We start from the raw sequence: 7,985 nt of genomic DNA, 5'->3' as shown, positions 1-7,985 counted from the left end.
CATGTAACCCCGGCCAGGTCCCCACTCTAGGTCCTCTTATCTGTAAAGTGGGTGGTACAAGGAGACAGTGCATGGAAAGCACCCAGCGGGGCTCAGGGAGACCAAAAATGTGATCCCCTCTCTACAGTGTCTCTTATTTCCAGGGACCTAAGCGGAAGAAGCCAGTGCTTAACCAGAAGAGTGGGATTCAGGTGGAAGATTCCAGGCATTGGCTCCCCAGGCTGGCTTCTCTCAGGGCCCGGCCAGGGCTGCAGCTGCTCCACCTCGAGGCTCACCCCAGGCATGCAGAGTGGAAGACTGGGATCCCCAACATCCATGGGCTCTGCTGGACTTGCTGAGGCTCGGGGCTGGCTGGGCACTCCCAGGCATGGCCTCCTGGCCTGGGCACTGTCAGGGCCCGAGGGGCACAAACCTCGCTCCTCACCAATGGAGCTGGGTATAGAGGAGCCGTTTCATGGTTAGAGCTCCCAACACCCAGACAAATCCCACTGGAAGCCTCAGGGTGGGGAAGCTGCGTGTGCAGAGGTCCCCAAGCCACATGGTGCCTCTGAGGTGCTGTTGTTGCAGAGCCTCGGGCTGGGATCCTGACTCAGCTGCTCCCCAGCTGGGCTGCCTTCATATTTAAATTTCAGTTTCCTCTTTTGCAAAGTGTCAATCGTAATACCCACGAGTCACCTGTATAGCTCTAGACAGGATTCCGAGAACAGCACCGGAGTGAGGGAGACGCGCTGTTAGTCGTGCAGTCATACGGGAAAGTCCTACGGAACACAGGTGACGATCGCCTTCCGTTCCACAGTCCGGCAGATGTCAGTTCTGACAAACGTTCGTGTCTTTTCTTCCAGCTTATTTTTCATAATAGAGTGTAATACAAATTGGAGCCATCCTGTACACCTGCTTCCCTTTCCAATTTAATGTATCAGAGCATTTTTCTGTGTCATTAAATATTCCTTTCTGACACGACATGGCCTTATTTCAGGGTTGCTTTAGGAAATGTGGGTTGTTTTTGACTCTTCGCTATTATAGATTTATGACACTTGCAGGGAATATTGTCATAAGGGAATCTGCACACTTGCAAGGTTATCTCCTAAACATCCGAGTGAAATGCATGGATGCCTCATGTCCCCTGTTGCTTTAAAACGTTGCTCTGTCCCCTCCCACCAGTGAGACAAGGTCAGGCTCCAAATCCCCTCACTAGGGAGGGGTGAGCCTTGGGGTGGGGCAGCTGCAGCCCTGACCAGGCCCTGAGATAGGCCAGCCCTGGGGGAGGCCAGCCCGGGGAGCCAGTGCCTGGGATCTCCCACCTGAATCTCATTCTCCTGGTTCAGCAGTGAAGCTGAGCCTCACCAGACCTTTAGATCTCAATTCCTGTTGGCAGGAAAACACTGGGAAAGAGAGAAGGACGACCAGTTAGACGTCACGGCCAGTCAGCAGATGAGACATCAGGAATGAGAGACGATTTGAGTCTCAGTGTGGGGGATGTCCAGGCGAGGTCAGTGGGGAAAATCCAGTTGGCGTTACCCCTCCCCCACACACCAGTGTACCAGCTTAGCTGCTGTTGGGCACGTCACCTGTCACCGGTGTGTGCATCTTGCGGGTACCACCCTTGGGCGTATCTCAGTGCAACTGGGGACACATGTGGGCGTTGCCTCCGTGTGGTGGGAGACACGCCCCTGACTCCAGGGACAAGCAAGCAGCAAGAGGAAGGCTGAGTTTCGTTCCCAGAGCACAGAGCCAGGGCACTTCTCCTGCCAGTGGCTTCTGAGGCCCTCCAGCCCCAGTGACCCCCGGCTGCACCTTCTCTTCCTCAACTCTCCCCTCCTTCATCAGGTTCTCTGAGTCAGCAAGGCTGGGCCAGGAGCTTTGATAAACACACTTCACCGGCGCCAAGCAGCTGGCAAGGGTGCAGGAAGGAGGGGAGGAAAAAGGCTGGGGCGATAACCAGAGTGAGACCTCGGGGATGGGGACGAGAGCTTCAGCAAACAAAGCAGGGATGCCGCAGGTGGGGACAGGGCCCCTCATTCCCTAGCCTTGCACACCTCTGTTTATGATGACAATTTCCAAACATAGAAAATAGGAGAACTGTATGACATCTCTTATTTCCATCAAAAATTAACAGTGTCAGGTCTTTGGCTGTGAGTGCTTTGTTGCTGGTGTGCAGATGAAATTCTTTTTTCTTTTTTTCTTTTTTTTGAGACAGAGTCTCACTCCATTGCCCAGGCTGGAATGCAGTGGCGTGATCTCCGCTCACTGCAAGCTCCGCCTCCCGGGTTCATGCCATTCTCCTGCCTCAGCCTCCCGAGCAGCTGGGACTACAGGCACCTGCCACCATGGCTGGCGAAGATTTTGTATTTTTAGTAGAGACAGGGTTTCACTGTGTTAGCTGGGATGGTCTTGATCTCCTGACCTCGTGATCTGCCCGCCTCGGTCTCCCAAAGTGCTGGGATTGCAGGTGTGAGCCACCGCACCTGGCCAATCCCAGCACTTTCATGAGATTAGCTGGGCTCAGTGGCTCACGCCTGGAGTCCCAGCGCTTTGGGAGGCTGAGGCGGGTGGATTGCTGGAGCTCAGGAGTTTTGAGACCAGCCTGGGCAACATGGTGAAACTCATCTCTACAAAAAACACAAAAATTAGCCAGGTGTATTGGCATACTTGTGGTACCAAATACTCAAGACACTGAGGCTGGAGGATGGCTTGAGCCCGGGAGGTCAAGGCTGCAGTGAGCCAAGATCATGCTACTGCACTCCAGCCTGTGCAGCAGAGTAAGACCCTGTCTCAATCAATCAATCGTCAATCAGAGTGAATAAATAAGTTATGAGATTACATTCACATTTCCAATTCAAATTTAAGATGACAGTGCTACTCTTAACCTATTGGATTTTGTATTTGTGTATTTTTTCTCTTTCGGTAATAATAATTTTGGTTCCTTACATCATTCACATAATTACTTGCTGGCTTTATCCTAGAAGAGGAAAAAATTTAAATAACGATGCCAGACTTAACACTAACACTAAGAACTACTGAACGATACATTTGATTTCCTTGCCATTAAAATACATGCCACCAGTTAAAAAAAAAGGTCTAAATTCTGTACTCTAAAGCCACTTGAAATAATTTTGTGTTTGTTTCAGTTATGTCACAAGCTCTATATAAATTTCCACTTTCGTTGTTTTCCTTTTCTAAGGATGTTCTCTTTTAAACTTAAATTTTAACACATTCAAATTGTTTTGAATATGGAAAACATTCACATAGTTCTGGGTCAAACACTAAAGACAACTTATCTTCAGGGCAGCTTCCATTTCTAACTCCACACACACGTCAAGTCACCATTTTTATTAGTTTCTGATTTATCTTTCCAGTGCTTTTCTTTTGCATCTATAAATAAAGATGCACATATGCATATTTTTACACTTTATTACGCACAAGACGGGTCACTGCGTACTGCTGCCTGCTTTTGCCGCTTAACAATATATCTGGAAATGGCGTCTTATCAATCCCTGGAGAAGGGGGCTGGGCCTGGGTTGGAGGGAACCCAGCAGGCTGGGAAGGAGGGGTCTGGAGCATTTTCTTCTCCAGGCAGCATGAGCACTGGTGGTGGGGATTGACCTGGGGTTTCCAGGAACAGACGTTACTGGCATGCTTGAAAGAATATCAGGAGAGAATGTGAGTGCTCAGTGTGGTCCAGGCTCTGATCCTAAGCAGCCTGATGCATCTCAGCTGAGACTGGATTCCTCAGCCATCCTGGGGTCTGTAGGAGGATGGCACTGGGCTACATAGCGGCCCCCCTAAACTTACATCTACCCAGAAATGGGGAACGTGACCTTATTTGGAAGAAGGACCTTTGCAGATGTGATTAAGTCAAGGTGAGGTCCTACTAGATTTGTGTGGACCCTAAACCCAGTAACTGGAGTCTTATAAGAGGAGGGGACACACAGCAAGGCCAGGGAGAAGGCCACGTGACTCCGGGGGCAGGGATGGGAGCAGTGCAGCCACAAGTCAAGAATGCCAATGGTTGCCAGCAACACCAGAAGCTGGGAAAGCGAGAAACGGATTCTCTTCTGGAGCTGACAGAGGAGGGCTGGCTCTCCTGACGCCTTGAGCTCGGGTTTCTGGCCTGAGAACCAAGAGGGAATACCTTTCTGTTGGTCTCAGCTGCCCCTTTGGTGGCACTTTGCTTGGCAGCTGCAGGACACTCACAGAGATGGGATGGTCTCTGAGGCTGATCCCTGCCCTCACACCCCTGACCAGTAGCCTTGTTCTCATCCGAGTGTCCAGAGAATGGGCTGGAGGAGTGCAACGTGGGGAGGTGCAGGCATCCCACTGAGCCCAGGCGGGGTGGTGGCAAAGAGTGGCATTCCCACTGAGGCGCTGGTGACTGCCTGGCCAGCAGGGGAAACCAAGGCAACCAGGATGGCTTCACGGCCAGACTTGGGGAGAATGCACCCATCAGCAGAGCAAGTGTTGGGGGAGCCACCGGGAGCCCAGAAGAAGACGGGGGTGTGGGGTAATGGGGGCACTGGGAGGAAACATCCCACTAGACAAGTGGAGAGGCAGCTGGAGTGTTCCAGGGTCTGGGGCTCGCAGGACGGCTGAGTGTGGCGGTGCTGAGGACTCGGTGCCTGCACACTGGTGTCCAGGCGGCCCTCACTCAGCCAGCTCTCCGAGTCATTTCTACAAGGTTTATGGAAACACAGTTTTGCCCGGGAGGTGTGTGTGTCTCTGGAAGTCGTTGAATGTCTGTTTACAGTCGCCATTCCTGCTGGGGTGATTAAAAGCGCCATCGGAGTTGATTGTAGCCTGGGTGGTCTCTTGATCTGGGGGTCTTCTGGGTTGAGGGAGTGCTCTTGCCCTTCCCTTTCTGGTGTAGTGTGAGACTGAGCTGGAGGAGAGAGGCTCCCACACCCACCTGACCAGAGACCACAAACCCAGACGACCCCTGTGAGGTGGAGTGCAAGGTCTCGCAGACCCAGGGACTCGGCTTGGACAGAATTTCCTGGCTGCTCCAGTCTTGAGGATTCCAGTGGGAGTGGTGGTCATCTACCCGGGTCTGTGGGCCTCACCTGGGGTCACCGTGCATCCTGGCCTGTCTCCCTTCCTCTCCGGATCCCCCACCCCAGGCCACATGCCTCAAGGGACATCTGGGATGGAGGAAGCCAAGGGTCAGGCTAGACCCTTCCTCACCAGATGCGAACACGATGCCTGGCACCCCCGCCGAGAGTGGTCTGTGGTCCCCTCCGGTGATGGCTACAGTGTCTCTGAGATATCACTGTCCCCATTTCCCAGATGGGAAAACCGAGGCTCCAAATGGCTGAGAAACGTGCCCAAGTGTCTGAGCCTGCAGGCAGTGGGCTGGAGCTCAGGCCTGGGTTTGTGTGGCCTCCTCAGTCAGTGGGGAGTGTGTGTGCGTGTGTGTGCATGTGTGCATGTGTGTGCTTGCGTGTGCGTGTGCATGTGTGTGTGGGAGTGATGGACAGAGAGGGAGAGTGTGCACACGTACTGGGTCTATGCCCCAAGGGCCATTCCTACCCCTGCCATGGGGATGTGGTGCCCTTGGGGGTCTGCCCTCTGTAACCTCCAGGCATGTGAATTTTCTAAAACTGGCTTTTCCCCTCTTGGCTCCTGTCCATCCCAGATCCAGCATCCACGTACGTTTGACGCCAGTGGAAACTCTGCCTTGTGACTCGTGGAGTGGCCTCCCTGAGGGACATGTGACTGTGAGGGGGCCAGGCTGGGCTCGCTTGTGTGGAGGGGAGGGGCACGCTGCGGGGGTGGGGGGCGCCACCCCCATGAGGCCAGCCTCAGGGCAGCCGGGGCAGAACCTGTGGCTCTGGGGTAAACGCCGGGGCCGGCTTAAAGGAGTCAGCTCTCTGCAGCCTGCCTCGGCTGGGTGGGAACGAGTCCAGGCTTCCAGGCATTTGGAACCCGAGCAGCTGCAGGGCCAAGCTGGGGCCTCAGCCTTCCCTCCCCCACCCCAGACCCTCTCTGGCCCCTCTTAACCCAGCCAGATGAGTTGCTTGGGAAACCTGGCCTGTCGCAGGCTGCGGAGAGATCTGAGGAGGAAGGAAACTGTTTCTTAGCACCTCCAGCAGCCCAAGCCCACCTCGAGCCCTCCACGTCCGGGCTTTATCCTCCTTTGCAAGTCTGCTCCTGTTTCTGCGCTTCCAGGAGCCTGGCTGGGGCTGGAAATAGAAATGCATTCCATGCATTCATTCTCTCAACAAATATTTACTAAGCACCTCCTCTGAGCCGCCGGGGCTGGGCACTGCGTCATCCTGCGCCTCCTCGTCCTCCTCCACCTCCTCGTTCTCCTCCTCACCATTGAGCAAAACAGACAAAGCCTGCACCTACGCAGAGTAGATGCCCTAGTCGGGGAGCAAAGGGAGGGGAAGAAGTGCATCTCATAGTACATGGGCGGCCTGAGAGCTTTGACAGGGCAGCTGGGAGCCGGGGTCGCAGTTCCACCTGGCTGCTGGCAGCCCTTGCTCAGACAGCCGCCGGAGGCTGTGAGCCCGGCAGCGTGGAGCTCCCTCGACTGCTGCGTGGAGCACAGACGGCGGCGGGGGTGGATGGGAAACCGTAGGAGTCTCGTGCAGTCATCCAGGCCAGAGAGGCGGGGAAGTGGGCAGAATCCGGATGCTCTCCGATGACAGAGCCCGTGGGGTTCCTGGAAACCAGGAGAATGTGGCTCACTCTGAGCAACTGGAAGGATGGATCTGTCACCCCCCGAGAGGGGGATGGCCGTGTGCAGGGATGGGAGGCGGGAGCGGCTGTGCGCTCAGGCAGGAGGGATGTGTCTCCCGTGAGACGTTTGCTGGACGTCCGCTTGAAGGAAGCAGTTGGGGACACAGTCCGGAGGCCAGGGGCGAGTGGGGCTGCAAAGACACCCAGGAGTCACGGAGAGTCCTCACTGCCGTGACAAATCTCTTTTTAATTCCTGAGACCCAGGAAAAGCCTTGCAAATGTTTATCTGGCATCTCCCCCCACCATCCCCACCCTGTAGGGAAATGTCCCTCAGGACTCCGGGGCTGATTTTGAGTCCTCCCAAGGATTCAAAATCCTCTTCGGTCTCCCGAGACTGGAGACACGCTGGTCATGGGTAAGCCTGCACGTCCCTCTCTCTGTCAGCAGAAGCCCCGCCACCCCCCAGGAACCCTGACCGCCACAGGGGGCCGCAGTCTGATGGTGAGGCTGCTCCTGTGGCCCAGGTCCTGAAATCAGGAAGAAATTAGATGAGATGGCTCCTATCCCCCAGTTTCTGGCATGGACACTGGCACCCCACCCTCAGCGTGATGCAAAAACGCCGGGGGTTGTGTCTGTGTGTACGGATGTTTGTGCGTTTGAGAGTATGTGTACGTGTGTTGTTTGTATGTGCTTGTGAGCATGGTGCATGCATGTGTGATTTGTGTGTGCTGTGTGTATATGCATGAGCATTGTGTGCATGCGTGTGTATCTGTGTGTGGTTCAGCATATGTGTGTGTTTGTATGTTATGTACATGTGCTCTGTGTTGTGTGAGTGCATATTTTATATGTTTGTGCATGAGAGTTCACACGTGTGTGTATGTTTTTGTGTGTGTATGTGTGTGTGTACGTGTGTATGTCTGTGGAGTGTGCAGCCTGCATGTATTTTTTTTTTGTGTGTGTGTGTGTGTGTACTTAAGTCTGGTGTAGGCGGGGTGCAGTGACTCATGCCTGTAATCCCAGCACTTTGGGAGGCCGAGGCAGGTGGATCACTTGAGGTCAGGAATTCAAAACCAGCCTGGCCAACATGGTGAAACCCCATCTCTACTAAAAATGCAAAACTTAGGCGCGGTGGCGGGCGCCTCTAATTCTAGCTACTTGGGAGGCTGAGGCAGGAGAATCACTTGAACCCGGGAGGCAGAAGTTGCAGTGAGCCGAGATTGCCTTTAGCCTGGGCGACAGACTGAGACGCTGTCTCAAGAGTGACCGAGTGACCTCACACAGAGCCCTCTGGGGCCGCACTCCTCAGA

At 54.3% G+C, this 7,985-nt stretch overlaps 1 pseudogene; it reads right to left on the bottom strand.

Annotated features, from left to right (window-relative positions):
- Window positions 1–3,871: 3,871 nt before the first annotated feature.
- Window positions 3,872–5,004, bottom strand: LOC105555551 (annotated as a pseudogene).
- Between the last annotated feature and the right edge of the window lie 2,981 nt (window positions 5,005–7,985).

This window comes from Mandrillus leucophaeus, unplaced genomic scaffold (assembly GCF_000951045.1).
Source record: "Mandrillus leucophaeus isolate KB7577 unplaced genomic scaffold, Mleu.le_1.0 Scaffold69, whole genome shotgun sequence".
Classification (NCBI taxonomy): Eukaryota; Metazoa; Chordata; class Mammalia; order Primates; family Cercopithecidae; genus Mandrillus; species Mandrillus leucophaeus.
The sequence above is the reverse complement of the archived record's forward strand: the minus strand, read 5'-3'. Positions and strand labels throughout refer to the sequence as shown.